This window comes from Apodemus sylvaticus, chromosome X (genome assembly GCF_947179515.1).
Source record: "Apodemus sylvaticus chromosome X, mApoSyl1.1, whole genome shotgun sequence".
Lineage (NCBI taxonomy): Eukaryota > Metazoa > Chordata > Mammalia > Rodentia > Muridae > Apodemus > Apodemus sylvaticus.
The window spans coordinates 103,602,313-103,628,729 of NC_067495.1; the positions used below are offsets into that span (position 1 = coordinate 103,602,313).

The window sequence follows — 26,417 nt, forward strand, 5'->3', positions numbered from 1 at the left end:
ATAGGTGGAAATTAAAACCGCATTCCTATTTGGACCAATGGATGAAAGAAGAAATCAAGATGCAGATAAAATATCTTGAAACAATTAAAACTCTAAACACAACATTCTAAAATTTATAGGCTAAAACAAAAGCAGTTCTAAGAACAAAGTTTGTATAAATAAATATTATGAAAAACAAATATGTCAAATGTCTTTAATTTATACCTCAAAGACCTAGGGAACAAAAGAAGACAAAAAGGGGAGACAAAAGTAGATCATATAGAACAGATCAGAAATAAATGAAGTAGAACCTAGAAAAAAATCCAATCAACTGAGAATTTGTTTTTAGAATTGGTGATCTAGAAATATATACAATATGGAAATTAAATCATAAAAGAGATGAATCATTATAACTGATAACTCAGGAATACAAAGGATCATTAGATTAATTCTATGAACAACAATGAAGCAATAAATTAGAAAACATAAAAGGGATTAACATTCTTTAAGAAACACTCTATAAATTATGAAGACACAATCCTTAACAGAGCAATAATTAGTAAGAAGGTTGAATCAATAATCAAAACCCTTCCTGTCCCCTCACCCCACACCAAAAAAAAATCCCTGCAATCCCAGTAACTAATGAATTCAAGCAAGTATTTAGAAAAGGCCAAGTCTTCTTGGACTCTTCCATGTAATTAAAGAGGATGAACATTTCCAAATTCATTTGAAGAAGTCGATATATTGCCTTGATATGAAAATAAGAGAAGGAAGCAAGAAGGAAGTTAGATGCTGATATCTCAAGTTAATGTAAATGCAAAATCTTCAAAGACACATACACACACACACACACACACACACACACACACACACACACCACAAAGGAAGAGATGGAGAGAGAAAAAAATATATATACATACATAAAATGAACGGTGCATATGGCAAGTTTATGTCTTTTGTTATAGTCAATGGAGAAAGGTAACACTTTAAAACTTTTTCTTTAACAGCAGGAATAAGGCAATTATTTCCACTTCCATTCAACATTGTGTTGAAAATCCTATTCAGAGCAATTTTGTACCTAGAAGAAATAATTGGTTTCTAACTCAGAAAAGAAAAAAATCTTTGTTTACATATGATATGATCATATATAAACCCCACCAAAATATAAACAGTGGAAATTAATTCAGAAAAGCTCCAAAATACAAGAGTTCAGAAAACAATTGTATCCCTGCACATAACAATAAGCCATTTGAATCTTGTGTACAAGACTATTAAAAATAATGTATTGCCTTATCCAGCTTCGATATGAGGGCATTTGCCTCGTCTCACTGGATCTTGTTTTTTTTTTTTTTTCCCCACCTGTTTGACTGGGCTGTCCTCTCTTGGAAGCCTGCTGTTTTCTGAAGAGGAAATGGATGGACAGTGGTTTGGTGGACAAGGGAGGTGTCAGGAAATGGGAAAAGCAAAGAAATGGAAAACTGTGGTTGGAATTGGGTTGTATTGCATGAAAGAATAATCTACTTCAATAAGAAAATAAAATTATGGTATATATACACAATGGAGTACTATTCAGTCTGGCGGTTCCTCAGAAAACTGGGCACCTCACTTCTGAAAGATCCTGGTATACCACTCCTGGGCATATACCCAGAGGATTCCCCAACAGGTAATAAGGATACGTGCTCTATTATGTTCATAGCAGCCCTATTTATAATTGCCAGATGCTGGAAAGAACCCAGGTATCCCTCAACAGAAGAGTGGATGCAAAAAATGTGGTATATCTACACAATGAAGTACTGTTCAGCCATTAGAAACAATGAATTCATGAAATTCTTAGGCAAATGGATGGAGCTAGAGAACATCATACTAAGTGAGGTAACCCAGACTCAAAAGGTGAATCATAGTATGCACTCACTAATAAGTGGATATTAACCTAGAAAACTGGAATACCCGAAACATAATCCACACATCAAATGAGGTACAAGAAGAATGGAGGAGTGGCCCCTGGTTCTGGAAAGACTCAGTGCAGCAGTATAGGGCAAAACCAGAACAGGGAAGTGGGAAGGGGTGGGTGGGAGAACAGGGGGAAGGAAGGGGGCTTATGGGACTTTTGGGGAGTGGGGGGCTACAAAAGGGGAAATCATTTGAAATGTAAATAAAAAATATATCGAATAAAAAAAGAAAAAAAACAATGAATTCATGAATCTTTTAGGCAAATGGATGGAACTGGAAAATATCATCCTAAGCAAGGTAACTCAATCACAAAAGAATACACATGGAATGCAATCATTGATAAGTGGATATTAATTAGCCCTGAAGCTCTGTATACTGAAGATACAATTAGCATATCAAATGATTCCCATGAAGAAGGAAGAAGAGGACCCTAATCCTGGAAAGGCTTGATCCAGCATTGTAGGGGAGTACCAAGACAGAGAAAAGGGAGGGAGAAAGATAGGAGAATGGATGGAGAGAAGAGGACTTATGGGACATATGGGGGGGGGGACTGGGAAAGGGGAAAGCTTTTGGATTGTAAACAAAGAATATATATATATATATATATATATATATATATATATATATATATATATATAAAAACAATGAAGGGGGCTTATGGGACTTCCGGGGAGTGGGGGGCTAGAAAAGGGGAAATCATTTGAAATGTAAATAAAAAATATATCGAATAGAAAAAGAAAGAAAGAAAACAATGTTTAGGAATAAATTGACCAATGAGATGAAAGAAATACACAGAAAACTATTAAACAGTTATGAAAGCATAAATACACAAAAATGACATTTTATGAATTGTTATAATTAATATCACTAAAATGCCCATATTCCCCCTAAGTGATCTACAATCTCAGCATAGCATCTACCAAAATTCCAATGGCATTTTTCATTCTCATAGAAATAGAGAAAATAATTCTAAAATTTATGGAAACATGAGACATCACAAGCAGACATTGTTATTCTAATATCTAACAAAACAGACTTCAAAGGAAATCTTGTGAGAAGACAGAAAGCAGGTCACTTTGTATTGATCAAAGAACAGTCTCTCAAGAAGAAATTAGGATTCTCAGTATATACATACACCAAACACAGGTTCACCCAACTTTAAAAAACAATGCTACTTATGTATAAGGTCATAGATTAATTACAACACAAAAATAGTCAGTGACTCCAGACAGAATACTGTATTTGCTGAGACTTTCTTTGTGTCCTAATATATGATCTATTTTTGTAAAAGTTCCATTGGCTGCTGAGAAGAATGTATAGCCTGTAGCATTTGGAAACCTTATTCTGTAGATGTCTGGTATCCATTTGCTTATTTGGTATCATTAAATTCCAACATTTTCTGTCTAATAAATGTCTAATGACAGACTTGTTCTGCTCTCAGTCTCTACAGATAAGCTTCCCTTAGCAGTGGGCAAAGGTTAGAACAGAGACACATAACCTGGTCAAAGTGCTGAGAAACAGTGGCTGTGAATACTTAGCCACAACTGGGCCATCTATATCTACCTTCCCCAAACCGAGGCTCAGGAAATTTCATGAAATAATAGACAGAACAAATGGACGAACCAGAGGATGGGGGATGAGAGCTGTGAAATGCTGTCTTCTGGATAGAGAGTACATGATGGTTGCACTGGTGAATTCACAGCTGCTGTAGCTGCCTGAACAAGACCATGCAAGTCAAAAATCCAACATGGATGATGGAGGAGATCCCTAGGTGCTACTCCTACCTGAGAAGCTATTGAGAGTTAATGCCTGTGGCACAAGGGAAGATCATTTTCCTTTATGGATATGACTAATGCTACATTGTCCATGCTCTAGTGACCATACCCACAACTATGTGCATATGGTCAGTGCTAACTGGGTTCAGATAACAATTATCAATACTAAGTTTTAACTGCATAAAGTCTAGAGGAAGAAAGTTGCTGGGTCCTGCGGAAGATAGAGTGTTGTATTAGGGCGAATAAAATCAAAATACATTGTATACATGTGTAAAAGTTACAAAGAATAAATAAAATCTTTTAAAAATTGTCTGTGTAACCGAACAGAGATTTCTCAAAAGAAGAAAAACAAATGTCTAATAAACACTTTTTTTAAAAAATGTTCAACATTCTTAGTCATTACAGAAATACAAATTGAAACTACTTTGAAATGTCATTTTGCTTCCATTATAATGGCAATTATAACAAAATGACTACAGATGCTGGCAAGGATGTCAGAAAATGGGAACATTTCTTCAGTATCAGTGGGAGTGTAAACTGGTACAGCCACCATGAAAATCATTGTGGAGGTTTCTCAAAAGCTAAAAATAAAACTGCTGTGCGACCCAGCTTTGCCCCTCCTGGGCATATACCCAAAAGGAGCTTAGAACCTGCAACAGACATACTTAGATATTCATGCTCAGTATGGATTTATTCACAGTAACAAGGAGACAGAACCAAGTTACGTGCTCATCAATTGATGAAGACAATATGGTAGCTACACACAATGGGATTTTCAGCAGCAAAATAAATAAATAAATAAATAAATAAATAAAAATAAAAAAAAAGAAAAAAATTGTGAAATGTGTAGGAACATGAATGTATCTGGAAAATACTACACTGAGTGATCCAAGTCCAGAATACATGCCCTGCATGATCTTCTTTATAGCCTAGTTATTATCATTTAGAATACTGTGCTTAATAATGATTGGTAGTACAAGTGAAAAGGATAGAAAAGGTCTATTAGAAGGAGGAAAGGTGGGTAGTAGGACACGTTGGACATGAAAGTAAGAGAGAGCAATACTGGAGAGTCACACCAGGTGTACAAAGGTCTAATCGGGAAAGGGGTAGGAAGATGTGGAAAATGGGGAGCAGGGTAATGAAAACCAATAATAATGAAAAGGCCATATGGAACCCTATGATTTCATAAGCTTGTTTAGCATTATAATCTGAAAGAAAAACAATCTGAGTTGAGGTCATCTCAATAGAAGGATATTGTGCCACCAAGAAGCTATTGGTTATTAAATCCAAGTCCCAGTGCCAAGTATGGAGTACTTCCCTACAAGTTGTTGGTTTGTGAAGCTCCAGAGGTTCCTCCACCTCCAAATATGGACTATTGCTGCTGTACCTTGTTGCCTACCAGGATTCTATGGGAAGAACCAGTTGCTGAAAACAGCTATATACTTTGGTCACAGGATGTAGATACGTCAAGCTGGAACTGAGCTAGCCATTCCTCCGTACTGACTAGCCATTATAGTGCCAGGGGTTATGCTGACTGTTGAGGGGATAGTCATAGTCTTACTCAGCTGTTACTCTGCAACCTACAGTGATGACCTCTCAGGCAAGATGTGTCACTGGTACAATAGTCATGCTACTTTTACGGAATTATCCAGCCCCTTTCTAACTGGATTTAAAGCCCATTCACAAGAGAGAACTCATGTTGATTCTGTAAATCTGATCAAGTGTCCATGGCTAGGGTTGTAATTGGGCCCTGGAGGGGAAGCTACTGCTGCTTCATTAAATGGTCATGTTGTCAAACTTTCTCCTACATATTCATGTTTATACTCATCTGGCAGTTTATCAGAAAACTGGGAAGAGTTCTAAGTTAAGACCCAGATATTCCACTCCTGGTCATATACTCAAAAGATGCTCTGCAATATCACTTGCTCCATTATGTTCATAGCAGCTTTATTCATAATAGGCAGAAACTGGAAATGATCTAGATGTTCCTCAGCTGAAGAATGGATAAAAAAATGTGGTTCATTTAAAATACTACTCGGCTATTAAAAAGAAGGACATCACAAAACTGACAGGCAAATGGATGGAACTAGAAAATGTCATCCTGAGTGAGGTAACCCAGACCCAAAAAGACATGCCTGGTATGTACTCACTTATAAGTGGATAGTAGCCATACAATGCAGGGTAACCATGCTATACTCCACAGACAAAAAGAAGCTATACAAGAAGGAAGACACAAGAGAAGATGCTTGAATCTCACTCAGAATGGGGAATAAAATAGACTTTGGACATAGATGAAGGAAGGGAACATAGATGGGTAGGAGAGGAGGTGGAAAGGGGATTAGAGGTGGGGGTAAGGTGTTGAGAAAGGTAGGGAGGGAGTCATGGGAGAAAGAACAAAAATTGTTGGGGAGACATCCCTGGGAAGGGCGGGGTGACCCTAGCTAAGACACTAGCAATGGGGGATATGGAGCTTGAAGTGGCCACATCCTGTGGCAAGGTGGGACTTCCAGTGGAGAGAGGAGGACAACAACCCACCCATAAACCCTTCAACCCAAAACTTGTCTTGCCTACCAGAAGTACAGGAATAAAGATGGAGCAGAGATTGAGGGAACAGCCAACCAAGGATTGCCCAGACTTGAGACCCACTCCAAGGGGAAGAGTCAACCCTTGACACTATTAATGATACTCTGCTATGCTTGCATACATGCCTAGAATAACTGTCTCCTGAGAGGCTTCATCCAACAGCTGATAGAAACAGATGCAGATATCCACAGCCAAATGGTAGGTGGAGTTCAGGGTGTCTCCTGGAATAGTTGGGGAAAGAATTGAGGGAGTCAGGGCAGTCAAGGATATCACAAGAACACCTACAGAATCGACTCACCTGGGCCCATGGGGGCTCCCAGACACTGAATCATCAACCAAAGAGCATGCATAGGCTGGACCTGTATACATAGAGTGTATACATAGTGTGTAGTGGTTGTGCAGCTTGTTCTTCATGTGGGTCTCCTAACAATTGGAAGGAAGCTGTTTCGCACTGTTTTCTGCCTTCTGATCCCTTTCTCATAGCTCAGCTGCCTTATTTGGCCTCAGTGGGAGAGATACACTTAGTTCTGCTGCAACTTGATGTGCCAAGGTGGATTGGTACACATATGGGACCTACCATTCTCTGAAGATAAGAGGAGGGAGGATGGGGGAGAGGCATGTGAAGGTGGGAGATATGGGAGGAGAGGAGTGAAGTGGGCTGCGATAAGATTGTAAAGTGAACAACTAATAAATTAATGGAAAAATGGAAAAAGATGAATTTTGCAAGATTTTGCACATGTTAAGTAAATTGATCATGCTAAGCATTTCAGTGTGTTTGTGTGTGTGAGTGTGCATGCGCGTGCTCTCACAAAAAATCACATCATTCTGTAAACCTTAAATCTATGCATTATCACTTTTTAAATGTATAGGTAAGATTGGAAAATGAGTAATACAATATGTATTCATTGTATTTATAGTTTCACTAAGTTTATATATAGTAAATCTTAATAGTTTGTTCTTACATGGTTTTTCTTTAGGAAATATTGGAAAAATTAAATTGCTAATTTTTTTAACAAGGGTATAACCTGACACTCAAATTGTGCATTTTCTATTACTATTGGCAGACTGTTAAAAATTCTCATTTACTTTTTACACTTTTACTGTTGCAATTTATCTTGTGATTTGCTAGAATGTGTTGTGAGTAGGAATTCTCACATTAGTTTTGATATTAGAAGAAAAGGAAGTTCTATTTTGAAAGCACCTAAGACAATATAAAGAAGTTCTATTTTGAAAGAAGTTCTATTTTGAAAGCACCTAAGACAAGATAAAAGTTTAAACAACAACAAAAAGACCAAATAGAAAATAACAAAGAAGATGCAGCCTTTTAGCTTGAGTCACTGGGCAGGAAAAATGTAACGTGTTGTTACATAAGTGTCTGCTTATATTGTTACATGACTAGGATATCTATAATGAACCAAAGTTTATGTCTTATAGCTGTTGAGGCTAAGACATCCAAGATCAAGTTCATAGCAGAGGCAATACCCAATGAGGGCTGTTTCTAACATAGCACCTTTGTGGTTGCATCCTTTCTAGAGATTGAAGACTGTATCTTGACATGGTAGAAGGGACAAAGGAGGCAAACTTGCATCACTGAATGCATTACTGCCATTTTATAAGGAAATGATCAACTTGTGAAGGTAGAATTCTTATGGACTAATCACTGAAGACCTAGAATCTTATTGGTATTGAACTGGGCATGCAGTTTAATTGTAGGAATTCCTAAAGCTGCTGTTACAGGTAGTTGTGCTTACATTAGTGCTGGGAACCAAACCTAGGTTCTCTGTAAGATCAATACATGCTGCTAAGCACTGAATCATCTCTCCACTTTCTATCAATGTAATCATCCCCAACAACTGTTAAAGCAACACTGAGAAAAATGTTTAACAAACTATATTGGCACCCAGTAGCCCAGACAGGTTGACACATAAAATTAACCACTATAGCCTGTGCTGTATAATATAAAATTTCTGATACATGGTCTCACTATGTAGCCCTGGCTGACTTAGAGTTCATCATGTAACTTATATATGGCTAACCTTAAATACAAAGATTATGTGCTTATCTTTGTGGCTAATGAGTCAGAAACTTGAGTTCACGTCTTTTTTGCTTTAAGCAAAGCAGAAGCATATCTGATGCCTCTTATTGCAGAGGGGACACAAGTATTCAAGCCACAGAAAGCCTTTCCTGACTGTACCTCCTAAAATATTGGGATTAAGGACATATACTAACAAGTATGAGTATATTTTTTTATTAGAAGAATAGAAGGGATAGATATGTAAACAGATATCTAAGAGCAACCCACATGTAGTGAAGTAGATGTGAAAATTGATAGTTGACTGGGAATTTATGTCCCAGTCAACTTGCTTCATAGTTTATTGGTGGTATCAATTATGGTGGTATTAATTTTCAATTATTAAAATGAAAACTTGTATTTTTTATTGTTTATAGGGTATAACTCACTTGCTATAATAATTCCTGAGATTATGTGCTTATCTTTGTGGCTAATGAGTCAGAAACTTGAGTTCACGTCTTTTTTGCTTTAAGCAAAGCAGAAGCATATCTGATGCCTCTTATTGCAGAGGGGACACAAGTATTCAAGCCACAGTAGAGAAGTACTCTGTAGTAATACATGGAGCCAGATTTCCACAATCCCTTCAGGTGCACATTCTCAGTGACATAAAGTTCTCCTGTTAAATTTCTTAGCATCTCCTAATGATAACAAGATGGAGATCAAGCCTTTAAGCCCTTAGCACATGGACTTTTAGGTGATGCTAAAGATACAAAGAATTCCCTGTAGCTCATGACAAATGAAATGTTCAGGGACAAAAGTGCATGATAAAAACCCATCCCAAAGTAAGTGATATTGCCTGGGTTGAGAGAATAGCACATTAGCTCCCTTGTCCTTTAGTTCCTCCTTGTTGTCCATGCTTTATATAGGGTACCAACCCATTGCCCATCCTGCTTTAGCAATGAGGACCTTTGAATGCAAGAGCCCCTACTCATGGCCCTGTTCTTGCAACAATTTGGAGCTCTAACTTTTTGCTTCTGTTTCTTTTCCTTAATGTAGTGACTTCCACATGAAGGCACACTAATAAGCTGGAATTGTTATACTAGAGCAAACATATATTAACTAATCTGTAGATGCTACTAATTGCTAAGTACTGCATTTGCTCATTTGAAAAATAAGACATAGTCCACATGGCCACTGTGAATGCATCATTATATTAGGGAGAAGACAGTTTTATTGGAGGGTAAATGGTGGCTAGAACTTAAGAAAGGGTTTGGAACCATAGTACGAAAGGTGGAGCATGGTATTCTAGTCTGAGGGAAAAAAAACTCCTATGAAGTTCATTTCTTTGTGTCATTCTGTGCTGTTACTTTTTCTACCACTGACCAACTCATAGAGGTTGAGGCCGCTTGTATATATCATTTAAGCCATTAGCATTTCCGCAGATGTGGATCACTCCAAGCCATCTTTCAACATTCAACCATAATATATCAAAAACAGAAAATACAAACTCTAGTTGTTCTAACCCATGTAATTGAAGCAATTGGCCCACTCAGACAAAAGCAGGATATTTCCCATGGGACTTCTTTATGTGATACACAAGTCTTTTGTTGTTGTTGTTGCTATGCATGTTTAGTAGCAGGGGGTTTCCCATGGACTCCAAGGGTGGTCTTTAAGTCAAGGACCCTTCAGGTTATATATCTGCCCATGCTTTTTATTTGTGTATCCATTAAGAACAGACCTTAATATGGCCTAAGAATAGCTCAGGATTCAACAGACATCAGTTTTTTGGGAGGTCTCCAGTGAATCACAGAAATTGCTTCCTAAGATGAGGTTTGGGGGAATAAGATGGCACTTGAAAAAGTGTGGCTCTCCCCTAGATGCTTTTTAGTTGTCATCTGGGCCATGTACTCTGTGGATCTTAGGAAGTTTCTTAAATCCCCAAATTGCTTGCCTTTGAACTGGACCATTGAGGTCCATTCTATTTATTAAGATAGACTCTTTTATTCTATAAGAGCATGCTGGGAAATTTTCTGTTAAAATCATACAGTTAGAAAAAGAAAGGAGTAAAGAACAAGGGTGTGGCTCTGGACACTTGAAAGGTATGTTTAGGCTGATGAGATTGAATTCCTTTGGTACAGGAAGAGCTGTTTCAGAGCTGGCTTGCTTACTTGCATTTTGTACTCAGTGTGAGGGTTTCGGCCAGGGAACATGTGTCAGACCCAAGAAGGTATGGAACTACATGTGCTGTTACATTTGTTGCTTTAGAATTAATTTAGTTATTATCTGAGCATGAAGCAAGCTTACATATAGAAAGAAATGGTATGTGGCATCCCTGAAGAAAAAAGCAAGACCTATGGATACATGGGCTTGTGCCCCTCTCCATTTTGAGTATTATTGAAATTTTACACTGTGAAAAGAGGGGAACTCCTAAGAAGAGACTAGGGAAGGGAGTAAGGATCATGTGTTGTCAATTAGGAATGATGGAATGAGAAGAATGCTAAGCTATAGCTTAAGCTCTCTTTCTAGGTTGATGACAAGCCACATGCAAAGTTTAAGATGTGTATTTTTGAATTCGTCCTTCTGTTCCTCTGAGGAGCTCCAGTGAATGGTAAAGAAGCAGATGTGGCAAAAGAACAGGATGTTTCAGGCTTTGAGTTTCAAAGGGTCAAATGGAAATCGAGGTCCGGTCCTTTGCTCTTTCAGTCAATGAAGATTGAAGGGTTTGTGGCTCTCTGGGGCTGTATTTCTCACTCTGAGCAGGAGCCCTGTTTTTTCAGGTGTGACTACAGGAGGGAAAAGCAAAAGAACAATCAATGATGCTAAGGGAAAATGTGGGATTTCTCAGGAACAATGACAGAGAAGGTACCACTTCCTGGTCTGCTGAGGATCCATGGATATTTCACTGAAACTGTGACTTAACGATCCTAAATTGGACAATTTTTAATTCTTCAAGTGAGGAGAAAGTGCCTTTTAGATAGATATCTAGGTCTCCTTTGACTAGAAGGAAAATGGAGATGTTTTGCTGGTTATGCCTTTGCCTAAAGAGAACATAAGGAATTTTAATGATTTCCTGTGTAGCCTCTTTGAGGAGCCTTGGGTAGCTAGTATAAACAGGAGGCATTTCAGTTGATTCGATTTATGTTCCTGAAATCAGGAAACAGGCAACATGGGCCTCTGTTTAGCTCTGTTCCATGGGATTAGAAGTTGGAATGCAAGGAGGTGCTGCCTCAAATTTCATCTTATAACCAGTGGCCAGTGGCCACACATTGGCTTCTATTTCATTTACTTCACATACACACACTCATACACACACACACACACACACACATATATATGTGTGTGTGTGTGTGTGTGTTTGTGAAGTAGATGAAATAGAAGCCAGTGTATGTACATATATATGTATAAAGATAAAAGCTGTGCATATATAAACATGAATATGTATATTAATATAAGCACATATTTGGGCATGTGTATGTGCATGCATAAATGTACATAAAAACTGTTTCCATACTCAGAGAAACTAAAGGCTGAAAGAGTGTCTTGTTTCCATGGTTGGAATGAGTCACAAAAGGATTTCGTTTTTTTGGGGGGGGGGATTTGGTTTTTCAAGACAGGGTTTCTCTGTGTAGCCCTGGCTGTCCTGGAACTTCCTCTGTAGACCAGGCTGGCCTCGAACTCAGAAATCCACCTGCCTCTGCCTCCCAGAGTGCTGGGATTACAGGGGTGTGCCACCACCGCCCGGCCATAAAAGGATTTCTTTCAATCCTGGGGACAGTATTCTTATTAGATTCAAGGTTTGGATTATATCGTTGTCTTAGTTAGGGTTACTATTGTTGGGGTGAATCACCATGACCAAAGCAACTTAGAGAGGAAAGGATTTATTCAGTATATAATCACACATCACTGTTCAAACAGGGAAAGAACCTGGAGGCAGGAGTTGATGCAGGGGCCATGGAGAAATGCTGCTTACTGACTTTCTCAATGTGGCTTTCTGCCTGCTTTCTTATAGAACCTAGGACCACTGGCCCAGGGATGGCACCACCCACAATGACTTGGCCCTTCCACATCAATCACTAATTAAGAAAATATCCTATAGGCTTGCCTAAAGCCTGATTTTGTGTAGGTATTTTTTCAGTTTGAGGCTCCATAATCTCTGATGACTCTAACTTGTGCCAAGTTGGCTGCATAGTAGTCTCAAATTCATTTCAGAAAATTCATTCAGAAGATCCACAGGTCCAAGTCTGTGGACTCTAAATCACTAGGATACTCTATTCTGTCATGTCTTTTGCAGAGAACTTGACAGTCCTGGAACACTTTTCCAAACCATAGTAGACAAATTGATTGGGACCTGCCTACTATTTCTCCTGTACACATGGTGCCTGAACAATCACTTTTCATTATTATCCAACCCAGGGATGTGCAGACTACTATTATCCTCAATTGAGGAGAATACTTTTCCTTGGTTGAGAAGAACCTATGTTTCCTTCATAAATATTAAATATAATTGCATCATCTTCCTCCTTCCCTTTCTCCCATCCAACCCTTTCTGTGCACTCTCTTTTGCTCTGTTTTAGATTTATAGCCGCTATTACTTTTCTTGTTATGTTTCTAAATATATAAATCTAGTCTTCTCAGTCCGCAAGAAGCTACGTGTTTGAATATGACTTCAGGGCTGACTACTTGGTATAAGAGAGTCAGTTGAGGAGATCACCTGTGGGAAGACTGTTTCTCCTGCTCTGAACATTCCTTAGTTGCCTGCAGTTCTTTGTCCTGGGTTGAGATTTCCCCCTTTTATGCTAGCACATCTACTGGTGTCATCCTTTGAGTCAAAGTAAATCTAGTCAATGATAAGTTCAATATTGGAATCTAAAGCTGTCTTCAAAGCCATGGCCTGAGACATGACTGTGACCTGCCTTTGTGTAAACATTTTATACTTACAGTGCCCCAAGTCTTTGTAAAATAGGAAAATTACCTTGAAAATGCCACGTCTAATTCCTTTATTGGATGTTTCAAATGGAAGGATGCCTGTTCCAGTCCACAAACATTTACGGAATATTATTGGCCAGGTATTGGTCTAGAGTTGAAGTATGCAAAGATAGATAAAACCGAATTCCTTCCCTCAAGGAGAGTTCAGTGTAGACAATGTGTCTTGAACTCTCTCCATCTGTGAAGCTGCTTTAAAGAGCAAGAATCATTATACAAGTGCCTGGTTCCTATGATACTCTTATTACATGCACACTGAAGGAAAACTATCGGCCATAGGTACAGAACAAGTTAGGGTAAAAAGCACACATGGCTTTCAGCTGCTCCCTGCAAAACTTGGCAATCAGATGTTGCCAATTCCCAAGGTGAATGAATGGAGAGGAAACAGGCAATTATTTGAAATGTGCCCATAATGTAACGTGACTGCTGCTTTTTGCACAATCAGAGTACAACATGCACATCCAAAGGACTGGTGTCCCCTTCAGACTAGCACCGTGGGAGACTAAATCCCTGTGCACTCATTGCAATGATGTTGCCAATGCTCAAAACATTTTTGGAACTTCTCTTCTTTAGTAAGTGACTTCAGAGCCTATGTATGGTACATTCTTTTTAATATCTTTAGTGGTGATAAATCTTTGACCTTTGAGGGTAGATTTGATTTTAGCAAATTGCCAAAGTCCTTCAAAACTATGTCTAAAGAAAAAGGTAGGATGATCAAGTTCAGTTTTTTTAAGAGAAAGAAAGCTCTCCTCCATTCTAATCTCCATCCTATTTTATTCTACCCACCTCCTTCCTCCTGCTCTCCTATTCTATGTATGACTATAAGCCAATAAGACTGATTTACATATGTAGTTATTAATTCTGTGTTAACAACTGTTGAAAAGACACTATTGCCTAAAGTTCCAAGACTAGGCAAGAGAAGTAGGACTATACAATGTTTCCTGTAGAGCACAGAATGAGAAATTTCACATAACAGGACCTAATTAAATAAAGGAAACAGAAAAGCAAAAATCTACCGATTTTTTTTAAACTGCAGTGGTCCTACCTTATCCCTCATAGATGTCATAATTTTAGCACATCTTTTTATTGAAAAGAATTCATTCAAGACGTTCTGATTATGCTTATGCCCCTCCCGCAACTCCTCCCAGATCTCTAACCACCAAACTCCATGCCCTTTATTCTCTCTTCAAAAAAAATAAACAAACAGAAAACACTAAGATGCACACATAAAAACAGAAAACAAAATATACAAGTAAAGGACCAATCAGCCAAAAACTGCACCCCAGCAAAGCAATCTGAAACAAGTCTGCAAAAATACCATTGAGTTTGTTTTGTGTTGGTCATCTCCTGCTGAGCATGGGGCCTACATTGAAGAAAAATTTTTCTTCGCATACGGGTGTCAATTGTAAACAGCTTCTTGGTTAGGGGTTGGAGTCCATGTCCACTTTGCCTTCTCAGTTCTGGAACCTCACTCAGCTTGAACCTGCACAGGCCCTGTACGTGCTACCACAGGCTTTGTGAGTTCATACACGTATCAGTCTCGTTGCGTCTGGACGGCACTGTTTCCCAGGAGACCTTCATTCTCTGCATCTCTTAACTCTGCTTCCACACAGTTCCCCCACTCTTGAGGAAAGGACTTGATGGAGATATCCCCGCTTAGGATCTGAGGGCTCCGTAATTTCACATGTTCTGCATATTGTCCAGTTGTGAGTCTCTGAGTTAGTTCACATCTACTACTAGAAGAAGCTTCTCTGGTGATGGCTAGGCAAGGCAATGACCTGAGGCTTTCAGCTCTCTGTGGCCAGTACTGCACTTCTTTTTTTTCTTTATTCTTTGTTTACATTCCAAATGCTCTCCCCTTTCCTGGTTCCCCCTTCCCCATATGTCCCATAAGCCCTCTTCTCTCCACCCATTATCCAATCACCCCCTCCCTTTTCTCTGTCCTGGTACTCCCCTACAATGCTGGATCAAGCCTTTCCAGGATCAGGACCCTCTCTTCCTTCTTCATGGGAATCATTTGTGATGCTAATTGTGTCTTGGGTATTCATAGCTTCTGGGCTAATTAATATCCACTTATTAGTGATTGCATTCCCTGTGTGTTCTTTTGTGATTGGGTTACCTCACTTAGGATGATATTTTCCATTTCCAACCATTTGCCTAAAAATTTCATGAATTCATTGTTTTTAATTGCTGAATAGTACTCCATTGTGTATATATACCATAATTTCTGTATCCATTCCTCCATTGAGGGACATCTGGGTTCTTTCCAGCTTCTGGCTATTATAAATAGGGCTGCTATGAACATAGTGGAGCATGTGTCTTTATTGCATGCTGGGGAATCCTCTGGGTATATGCCCAGGAGAGGTATAGCAGAGTTCTCCGGAAGTGCCATGCCCAGTTTTCTGAGGAACCGCCAGACTGATTTCCAGAGTTGTTGTACCATCTTACAATCCCACCAGCAGTGGAGGAGTGTTCCTCTTTCTCCGCATCCTCGCCAGTACCTGCTGTCTCCTGAGTTTTTAATCTTACCCATTCTGACTGGTGTGAGGTGAAATCTCAGGGTTGTTTTGATTTGCATTTCCCTGATGACTAAGGATGTTGAACATTTCTTAAGGTGCTTTTCAGCATTTCTTATTGTCAGCAGAAATGTCTTGTGGTTTCGAGCATCTTTGAAAATGTGTCCAACAGAGCATGGCTCAAAAAACTGTGAAAAGTGATTTTTCACACTGTAAGTTAGAGATAAGAACTCTGCTCTTTGTTCATTCTGGAAACCAAACATCAAGACCATAGCAGAGTTGGTGCTGTCCCTGAGCAAAAATGGCACAAAACTCTCAGTCTCTGTTGTCACCCTGTCCCTACTTCTGTATTTTCATGTTAAGAAGAGTGTGTCACCAGTGCCCTCACATTAGATAGTCAAAATATGATCTGTATTTCTAGAAAAGGGGCATTGGAGATACAATTACCTCCAACCCACAATAAAAAGGATCTCAGAGACCTTTGATGTATCAATAAAGAGATACCTTCAGGCAAAGTTAGTCTATTTCTAACCACCAAAAACAGGTGATATCAACCATTTCTGTATAGATATCCCCAGAATCAGCGGTTTGCCTAAAATACTAACATATTTTTGAAGAGCCAGATTTCAGACTATGGTATTTCAGAGCAGACAAAACCTTTAGAAAAGAGGCCATCCTCTCTTTTCTAAAATCTGGTTTTCAAGTAGCTGTGACAGACAACCAGAGGAAGAGGTAGCCCTTTCCCAGATCACACAAGGAGTGAATGAGCTTTCTGGCCTAGCCCAGACCCTGAATTTGCTATCTTACTGTCTTTTTTCTCCAGGCTGTCAGTTATAGAAATGCCCAGCTCAAAGGCTATCTGAAGTGGGCCACAGTTCCCACACTAGTTTCCTTTTGCTCCTGATAGAAACTCTTGGGTCTCTCTGGGGGGAAAAAGAGAATAAGAGAAATAGCAGAGTCTTGCACCATTTCCAGAGACCCAGCAGCTTCTCTCTTGAGTATAAACAATCCCCTTGGAGACCTGGGAGCTTTAGCTTTTGAGTCCAGGCAGCCAGCACTTCTTCCAGAGAGACGCAAGTTTGTGTTTGTTATTGAATGCTCAAGATAAACTATTAAAGAAAGTATTCTACCAACTGTTTCCATGGGGCCCAGAGCACATGGTCTTGATTAGAATGAGCAAGAGCAAAGCAAAGATTTCCCCCTGTGAAGGTCTGAAAGCAAGTTGAAATTTAGCCAATATTGTTCCCACAGCCAAAGGCTGGCTTCCAGCTGCAGCCTGGTTAAAATCCAAAGATCAAGGAGATGACACCTGCAGTGGTAGGTAAGAGGTGCAGAAATCCAGTCTGGGAAAGAGAAACCCAGAAGGACTACAGTTAAAGGGGAGGTTGTTCAAGCTTACCCGGGCTTCCTCTCTGCCCCAGTTCTAAACCCCAACATGTCTAATCACAGCTGATTGCCAACCCAGCTCATTATGAGGTTCCACTGTAAGATTCATTAGACACTGAGTCAGATCCTACTGTCTCTGTACAAAGTCTTTCCAGACAACTCTACTCTTCAGAATTCTTCCATGGCCTCTTGGTATAGAGGCAAGAATATGGTAGCTTATAATTGTAGACATCTCTCCATTATTATATGCAATGTTTTAGGCTCCACTGCGCATGAGGCTTTTTCTTATTAATTATCCTCTATTTTGGCTTAACAGTTTCATGCCTTTACATAATGGGTCTTAGTATTTTATACCACCATCTACTCTGTCATGGTTTCTGCATTGATGGGTGCATTTAGAATTTCTTATCTACGAGTAGATGGCCATTTACTAAAGCTAGGACACCATCTTGGTGACTGCACTACATTTGCTTTTTCTTTCTTAGTTACATTCATAATGTTTGCCACATTGAGCCTATCTCTTCCTTGTATAATTTGTAATGGCTCACTCAGAAATTTGCAGGTGATCAGCTACAAAAAATAGTTTAGATAGGTCACAAAACCACAAATGGGGTTCTCTAAGTTTTTTTGGATTTTCAAGTTTTTCTGATTATGATTATGTAGTCATTCTGTATTGGAAGAAGTACAGGAACAGCCAGACTGTGAAGAAGTCACTAGCAAGAAGAAAGGTTGACTATGTGTAGCTTAGTAAGGGCTAGCCAGGATAGTGGGGCACAGGGTACAGAGAAATACTTTCTGGGAATAAATATCCATCTATACTAGAGGAAGGAATTAAGAAGACTCAAAGTTCTTTAATCCTGGTACAAGCAAATTCCAGATTTGAGAACAGTCACTCTAACGAGTTTATATAGTAAGGCCAAACTTTAATGTTGTGGGTATTTATGTGTCAGTGGTGGGATACAACAGTAAAAAACTTTATAAAGCCTTATAGAAGTGTGTGTGTGTTTGTGTGTGTGTGTGTGTGTGTGTGTGTGTATACAGTCTCTTTTTTTAATATTTTTATTTTCTATATTCTTTATTTAATTTCCAAATGATTTCCCCTTTCCCGGATCCCCCCTCACCATATGTCCCATAAACCTTCTTCTCTCCATCCATTCTCCAATCACCTCCCTCCTTTTTTTCCTCTGTCCTTATATTCCCCTCCAATGCTAGATCAATCCTTTCCAGGATCAGGACCTTCTCCATACTTCTTCATGGGAGTCATTTGTTATGCGATTTGTGCCTTGGGTATTCAGGGCTTCTGGGCTAATTAATATCCACTTATCAGAGATTTCATTCCATGTGTATTCTTTTGTGACTGGGTTACCTCACTTGGGATCATATTTTCCAGATCAAACCATTTGCCTAAAAATTTTGTGAATTCATTGTTTCTAATTGCTGAGTAGTATTCCGTTGTGTAAATATACCACATTTTCTGTATCCTTTCCTCCTTTGAGGGGCATCTAGGTTCTTTCCAGCTTCTGGCTATTATAAATAAGGCTGTTATGGACATAATGGAGCATGTATCTTTATTGCATGCCGGGCCATCCTTTGGGTATATGCCCAGGAGAGGTATAGCAGGGTGCTCTGGAAGTGTCATGTCCAGTTTTCTGAGGAACCACCAGACTGATTTCCAAAGTGGTTGTACCATCTTACAGCCCCACCAGCAGTGGAGGAGTGTTCCTCTTTCTCCACATCCTCGCCAACACCTGCTGTCTCCTGAGATTTTGACCTTAGCCATTCTAACTGGTGTAAGGTGAAATCTCAGGGTTGTTTTGATTTGCATTTCCCTAATGACTAATGATGTTGAGCACTTCTTAAGGTGCCTTTCAGCCATCTGAATTTCTTCAGGTGAAAATTCTTTGTTTAGATCTGTACCCCATTTTTAATAGGGTTATTTGGTTCCCTGGGGTCTAACTTCTTGAGTTCTTTGTATATATTGGATATTAGCCCTCTATCAGATGTAGGGTTGGTGAATATCCTTTCCTAATTTGATGGTTGCCGTGTTGTCCTTTTAACAGTGTCCTTTGCCTTACAGAAACTTTGTAACTTTATGAGGTCCCATTTGTCAATTCTTGATCTTAGAGCATAAGCTATTGGTGATCTGTTCAGGAACTCCCCCCGCCCCCCGTGCCCATGTCCTCTAGGGTCTTCCCCAGTTTCTTTTCTATTAGTTTCAGTGTGTCTGGTTTTACATGGAGGTCCTTGATCCACTTGAAGTTGAGCTTAGTATGAGGAGATCAGAATGGATCAATTCGCATTCTTCTGCATGCTGACCTCCAATTGATCCAGCACCATTTGTTGAAAAGGTTATCTTTTTTCCACTGGATATTTTTGGCTCCTTTGTCGAAGAGCAAGTGACCATAGGTGTGTGGGTTTATTTCTGGATCTTCAATTCTATTCCATTGGTCCACGTGTCTGTCACTGTGCCAATACCATGCAGGTTTTAACACTATTGCTCTGTAGTATTGCATGAAGTCAGGGATACTGATTCCCCCAGAATTTCTTTTGTTGTTGAGAATAGTTTTAGCTATCCTGGATTTTTTGTTATTCCAGATGAATTTGAAGAATTGCTTTTTCTAACTCTGTGAAGAACTGAGTTGGGATTTTGAGGGGGATTGCATTAAATCTGTAGATTGGTATTGGCAAGATGGCCATTTTAACTATATTAATCCTGCCAATCCACGAGCATGGCAGATTTTTCCATTTTCTGAGGTCTTCTTCGATTTCCTTCTTAAGAGACCTGAAGTTCTTGTCATATAGATCTTTCACTTGTTTTGTTAGAGTCACACCAAGATAATTTATATTGCTTGCGGCTATTGTGAAGGGTGTCATTTCCCTATCTGCTTTCTCAGCCTGCTTATCCTTTGAGTATGGGAAAGCAACTGATTTGCTTGAGTTGATTTTATAACCAGCCACTTTGCTGAAGTTGTTTATCAGCTGTAGGAGTTCTCTGGTGGAGGTTTTTGGGTCACTGAAGTAGACTATCATGTCATCTGCAAATAGTGATAATTTGACTTCTTTCCAATCTGTATCCCCTTGACCTCCTTATGTTGTCTAATTGCTCTAGCTAGAACTTCAAGTACTATATTGAAAAGATATGGAGAGAGAGGACAGCCTTGTCTAGTCCCTGATTTTAGTAGAATTGCTTCAAGTTTCTTTCCGTTTAGTTTGATGTTGGCTACCTGTTTGCTGTATATTGCTTTAACGATGTTTAGGTATGGGCCTTGAATTCCTGTTCTTTCCAAGACTTTTAGCATGAAAGGATGCTGAATTTTGTCAAATGCTTTTTCTGCATCTAATGAGATGATCATATGGTTTTTTCTTTGAGTGTGTTTATGTAGTGGATAGCATTGATGGATTTCCTTATACTGAACCATCCCTGCATTCCTGGGATGAAGCCTACTTGATCATGTTGGATGACTGTTTTGATGTGTTCTTGGATTCGGTTTGCAAGAATTTTATTATTTTTGCATCAATATTCATAAGATAAATTGGCCCGAAGTTCTCTTTCTTTGTTGGATCTTTGTGTGGTTTTGGTATCAGCGTAATTGCGGCTTCATAGAACAAGTTGGGTAGAGTTCCTTCTGTTTCTATTTTGTGGAATAGTTTGAAGAGTATTGGTGTTAGGTCTTCTATGAAGGTCTGATAGGATTCTGCACTGAAGCCATCTGGTCCCGTGCTTTTTTTTTGGTTGGGAGACTTTCTATGATCCTTTTTATTTCTTTAGGGGTTATGGGACTGTTTAGATGATCTATTTGGTCCTGATTTAATTTTGGTATTTGGTATCTGTCTAGGAAATTGTCCATTTCCTCCAGATTCTCCGGTTGTGTTGAGTATAGGCTTTTGTAGTAGGATCTGATGATTTTTTGGATTTCCTCAGTTTCTGTTGCAATATCTCCCTTTTCATTTCTAATTTTGTTAATTTGGATACTTTCTCTGTGCCCTTTGGTCAGTCTGGCTAAGGGTTTATCTATCTTGTTGATTTTCTCAAAGAAACAGCTCCTGGACTCGTTGATTAATTGTATGGTTCTCTTTGTTTCCACTTGATTGATTTCATCCATCCCTGAGTTTGATGATTTCCTGTCTTCTACTCCTCCTGGGTGAAATAGCTTCTTTTTGTTCCAGGGCTTTCAGGTGTGTCCTTAAGCTGCTAGTGTATGCTCTCTCCATTTTCTTTTTGGAGGCACTCAGGGCTATGAGTTTTCCTCTTAGCACTGCTTTCATTGTGTCCCATAGATTTGGGTATGTTGTGTCTTCATTTTCATTAAGTTCTAAAAAGTCTTTAATTTCTTTCTTTATTTCTTCCTTGACCAAGGTATCATTGAGTAGAATATTGTTCAGTTTCCACGTGTATGCGGGTTTTCTGTTGTTTTTGTTGCTATTGAAGACCACTTTTACTCCATAGTGATCTGATAGGAGGCATGGGATTAGTTCAATCTTCTTATATATGTTGAGGTCTGTCTTGTGAACAATTATAAGGTCGATTTTGGAGAAGGTACCATGAGGTGCTGAGAAAAAGGTATATTCTTTTGCTTTAGGATAGAATGTTCTATATATATCTGCTAAATCTAATTCGTCCAAAGCTTCAGTTAGTTTTATTGTGTCCCTGTTGAGTTTCTGTTTTCCTGATCGGTCCATTGAGGAAAGTGCAGTGTTGAAGTCACCCAGAATTATTGTGCCAGTTGCAATGTGTGCTTTGAGCTTTAAAAAAGTTTCTTTTATGAATGAGGGTGCCCTTGCATTTGGAGCATAGATGTTCAGGATTGAGAGTTCTTCTTGTTGTATTTTTCCTTTGACCAGCAACAAGTGTCCCTCAGAGTCTCTTTTGATGACTTTGGGTTGAAAGTCAATTTTATCTGATATTAGAATGGCTACTCCAGCTTGTTTCCTGAGACCATTTGCTTGTAAAATTGTCTTCCCGCCTTTTACTCTAAGGTAGTGTTTGTCTTTGACCCTGAGGTGTGTTTCCTGTATGCAGCAAAAATGTAGGGTCCTGTTTACGTATCCATTCAGTTAGTCTATGTCTTTTTATTGGGGCATTGAGTCCATTGATGTTAAGAGATATTAAGGAATAGTGATTGTTACTTCCTGTCATTTGTGATGTTATTTTTTAAATTTGATTGGTTAACTTCTTTTGGGTTTGATGAGAGAAGGTTACAATCTTGCTTTTTCCAGGGTGAAGTTTCCCTCCTTGTATTCGTGTTTTCCTCCTATTATCCTTTGTAGGGCTGGGTTTGTGGATAGATATTGGGTAAACTTGGTTTTGTCATGGAATATCTTAGTTTCTCCATCTATGGTGATTGAGAGTTTTGTTGGGTATAGTTGTTTTGGCTGGCATTTGTGTTCTCTTAGAGTCTGCATGAGATCTGCCCAGGATCTTCTAGCTTTCATAGTCTCAGGTGAAAAGTCTGCTGTGATTCTGATAGGTCTTCCTTTATATGTTACTTGGCCTTTTTCTCTTACTGCCTTTAATATTCTTTCTTTCTTTAGTACATTTGGTGTTTTGATTATTATGTGACGGGAGGTAGTTCTGTTCTGGTCCAGTCTGTTTGGAGTTCTGTAGGCTTCTTGTATATTCATGGGCATCTCTCTCTTTAGGTTAGGGAAGTTTTCTTCCATAATTTTATTGAAGATATTTGCTGGCCCTTTAAGTTGTAAATCTTCACTCTCATCTATGCCTATAATCCTTAGGTTTGGTCTTCTCTTTGTATCCCTGATTTCCTGATTATTTTGGGTTACAAACTTTTTGCATTTTGCATTTTCTTTAACTGGTCCATGGTTTCTATGGTATCTTCAGCATCTGAGATTCTTTCTTCTATCTCTTGTACTCTGTTGTTGATATTTGCATCTATGTCTTCTGATTTCTTCCCAAGGTTTTCTATCTCCAAAGTTGTCTCCCTTTGAGTTTTCTTAGTTGTTTCTACTTCTGATTTTAGATCCTGGATGGTTTTGCTTAGCTCCTTCACTTGCTTGTTTGTGCTTTCCTGTAATTCTTTAAGAGCTTTTTGTGTTTCCTCTTTCATGACCTCATCCTGTTGACCAAAGTTCTCCTGTATTTCTTTAAGTGATTTTTGCATTTCCTCCTTATTGGCTTTTGTATTCTCCTGAATTTCTTTCAATGATTTTTGTGTTTCCCTTGTAAGGACTTGTAACTTTTGATCCATTTTCTCCTAAATTTCTTTAAGTATGTCCTGTACCAGAATCATGACCAGTGAGTTTAAATCCAAATCTTGTTTTACTGGTGTGATGGGGTATCTAGGACATGCTGATAAAGGAGAATTGGGTTCAGATCCTGCCATATTGCCTTGATTTCTGTTAGTGACGTTCCTGCATTTGCCTTTTGCTATCTAATTCTCACTGGTGTTAGTTGGTCTTGTAAATGCTGGACTCACCAGTGCAAGCTGCCTCTTCCCAGGTGGCCTCTGGTGCACAGCTCACCTCTGTGCACTGCCTGGAGACAGGGTGCTGTGTCCCAAGCTGTTCAGATCCTGAAGCAGACACATGAAGGCTCCTGCAGGGGCCTGCTGGACTCAGCAGAGCACACTGACTCCTCCCAGCCGGCCTCCCAGATACCCCTCTTACCTCTTGCAGGACCTGGAGATGTGGTGTTGCAGCCCAGGCTTTTCTGGATCCCGAAGCGGTGATCTGAAGGCTCGTGCCAGAGGCCTCAGGATTGGAACCTAAGCTCCTTGCTGCTGTAGCAAGCTGTGTGCTCCCAGTCTGCTTCCGGGTGCATACCAGGTCTCTTGCACTTCCTGGAGACCAAGTGCTGTGGCCCAGCCTGTTCAGATCCTGAAGCAGACACCTGAATGCTCCCGCAGGGGCCTGCTGGACTCACCAGAGCACACTGACTCCTCCCAGCCTACAGTCTCTTATACACTATGTCCTGGTATAGATACTACTACAAAGATTAATACTTCTATCATTCCTGTGACATATTAATAACATGTCTCAATCCACACAGTTCCTGCCACCAATTAGATGGCATATGAATAATAGGCTGACTGCCACACATTCTAAGTGGAAATACACAATCTATCAATCAAAGTGGAATAATATTTTCCTTGAATAAAAAAGAGCCTGAAACACATGATAATGAATGGGAGTAACTCCTTCACGTCTTAGGCAAGAGCTAATTTCTGGTTTGTAATTTTTGTTTTGTTTTGTTTTGGGGTTTGCTGTGAATTTCTGAATTACCAAAGAAATTTAGAATTGTTGTCTTGTGAAGTTGAAAGATATTATTCAAAAACAGAGCAGAGGTGGTTCTGTCCTGTGCCTCGGTGGAATTCCCTTTGCAAGTTCATCAAGGCCACCAAAGTGTATTATGCTGTCCCTTAAGCCAGTGTCCTCAACTGTGCAAACTCCATTCAGATTCTCTATAAAGCATTAAGAGTGATGATAATGTCTTGAGGCCTGACTCTCTTTTCCTCCTTTGTATATATTCCATAGTACACTTCCAGGATGGCCCACTAAAGACCTACATCTTCTATAAATAGCAGTCAGCTTGTATCAGCACATTCAAAGAGAAAAAAGACAAAAAGGAGTATGTACAAACAATAAGCAATGTGCTTCTCAAGAAACTGTTCCAATGTGAGTGCTTTGGCCTCTCTCTGGAGTAGTTAAAACTGCTTGAGGAAGTCAGCTCCGTCCTTTCCTCTTTCTCTCCAACCAGTCAGCCTCAGCCTTGAACAATACAGAAAAGCCCAAGATTAAGTCTCAGGACCTGTGCAGCAAGAAGGAGGAGCTGTTGAAACAACTGGATGATCTGAAGGTGGAAGTGTCCCAGCTTCACATCCGCCAAAGTGACAGGCGGCGCTGTGTCCTAGGTCTCCAAAATACAAGCTATAAGCAAATCCATGGCCGGAGTCTTCACTGTCATTAACCAGACCTAAAGGGAAAACCTCAGAAAATTCTACAAGGGCAAGAAGTACAAGGCCCTGAACCTGTGACCCAAGAAGATTTGAGCCATGCGCCGCCTGCTCACCAAGCATGAAGAGAAGCTGAAGACCAAGAGGCAGCAGCAGAAGGAGCAGCTGTACCCACTGCGCAAGGATGCAGTCAAGGTCTGAGATGACAGCGACAATAAAGTGCAAGACTCAGTGGCAAAAAAAAAAAAATCCCCTTTTATGTTCTAGCATTTTATGTTTTAAAGTCTTCCCTTTTAATGACCCAGAAGAAAATTAACAAGGGCCGCTCTTTACTTCACAGTTACTTACACTGTTGTGTTTTGATTGCCACATACTCATTTGGATAGTACTGAGTTTCATAAGGACATTTTCATACTAGTAAATAAGGTACTTTGTCCATGCTCCAGCATGTGTCACATCTGCCTTTTTCTTTTCTCTCCTTTCCCTTCTCCAGTTAATCCTTTCTGTTCTCTTAAACAGTGTTCCTCTGTAGATTAGCTTGCCTGGCTTGGAACTCAAGATCTTCTTCTGTTTTAGCCTCCCAGTAATGGAATTAAGTATGCCCCGCATGTCCAGGTAATTATCTTTTCTCCCCTAAAAAGAAACAGAAAACACACACAAGAGCTAGAGTGTTTTCCTAACCAAACTAAGTTCTACAAACAAGCTAAATTATAGAACTACCCTTATCATTGACAGCAAAAAAGTCAAGATTATTTTCTAAGTAAAGTAGTTTTAAGAATCAGTATTTAGCCGACCATAGTAGTATATGTCTGGAATCCCAGCACTTGGAAGGCTGGAGCTTGAAAAATGCGAGTTTGAGACCAGGGTGGACTACATCAGCAGACCAAAAGATAAATAAATAAATAAATAAATAAATAAATAAATAAATAAACATAAATAAATAAATAATGATTAAATAATCTTGTATTTCCTAATAAGCAAGGGGGAAAAGGTGTTCTGGCACTGTCCCCTGAAATCATCAGAGCCTGTTTATTTTCTCTCTGACCACTGAACATACATACCTTTGGTATCCTTTAGGAGGCACTGCTGTCTGTAGTCTTACCTGAAATCCTAATGGATTACCAGAATGCCCAAAAATAACTGTCAGAGGGAGGCCACAGCTGGCTCTGTGTCAGACTCAGTAAGATAGCAGGTAGATAACACAATGAGATTTAGGAAATCCAGTGATGTGTCTTTGTTTTGGGACACTAAAGAGTTGCATGAGGGAAATTCCCTAAGCATTTACATAAATCCATGAGTAGTGGTAATTACTTGGGCTGTGCAG

At 39.3% G+C, this 26,417-nt stretch overlaps 1 pseudogene; it reads left to right on the forward strand.

The window, feature by feature from the left end:
* Positions 1-25,294, forward strand: part of LOC127674628 (60S ribosomal protein L35-like) — a 148,542-nt pseudogene extending 123,248 nt beyond the window's left edge.
* The last annotated feature ends 1,123 nt before the right edge of the window (positions 25,295-26,417 follow it).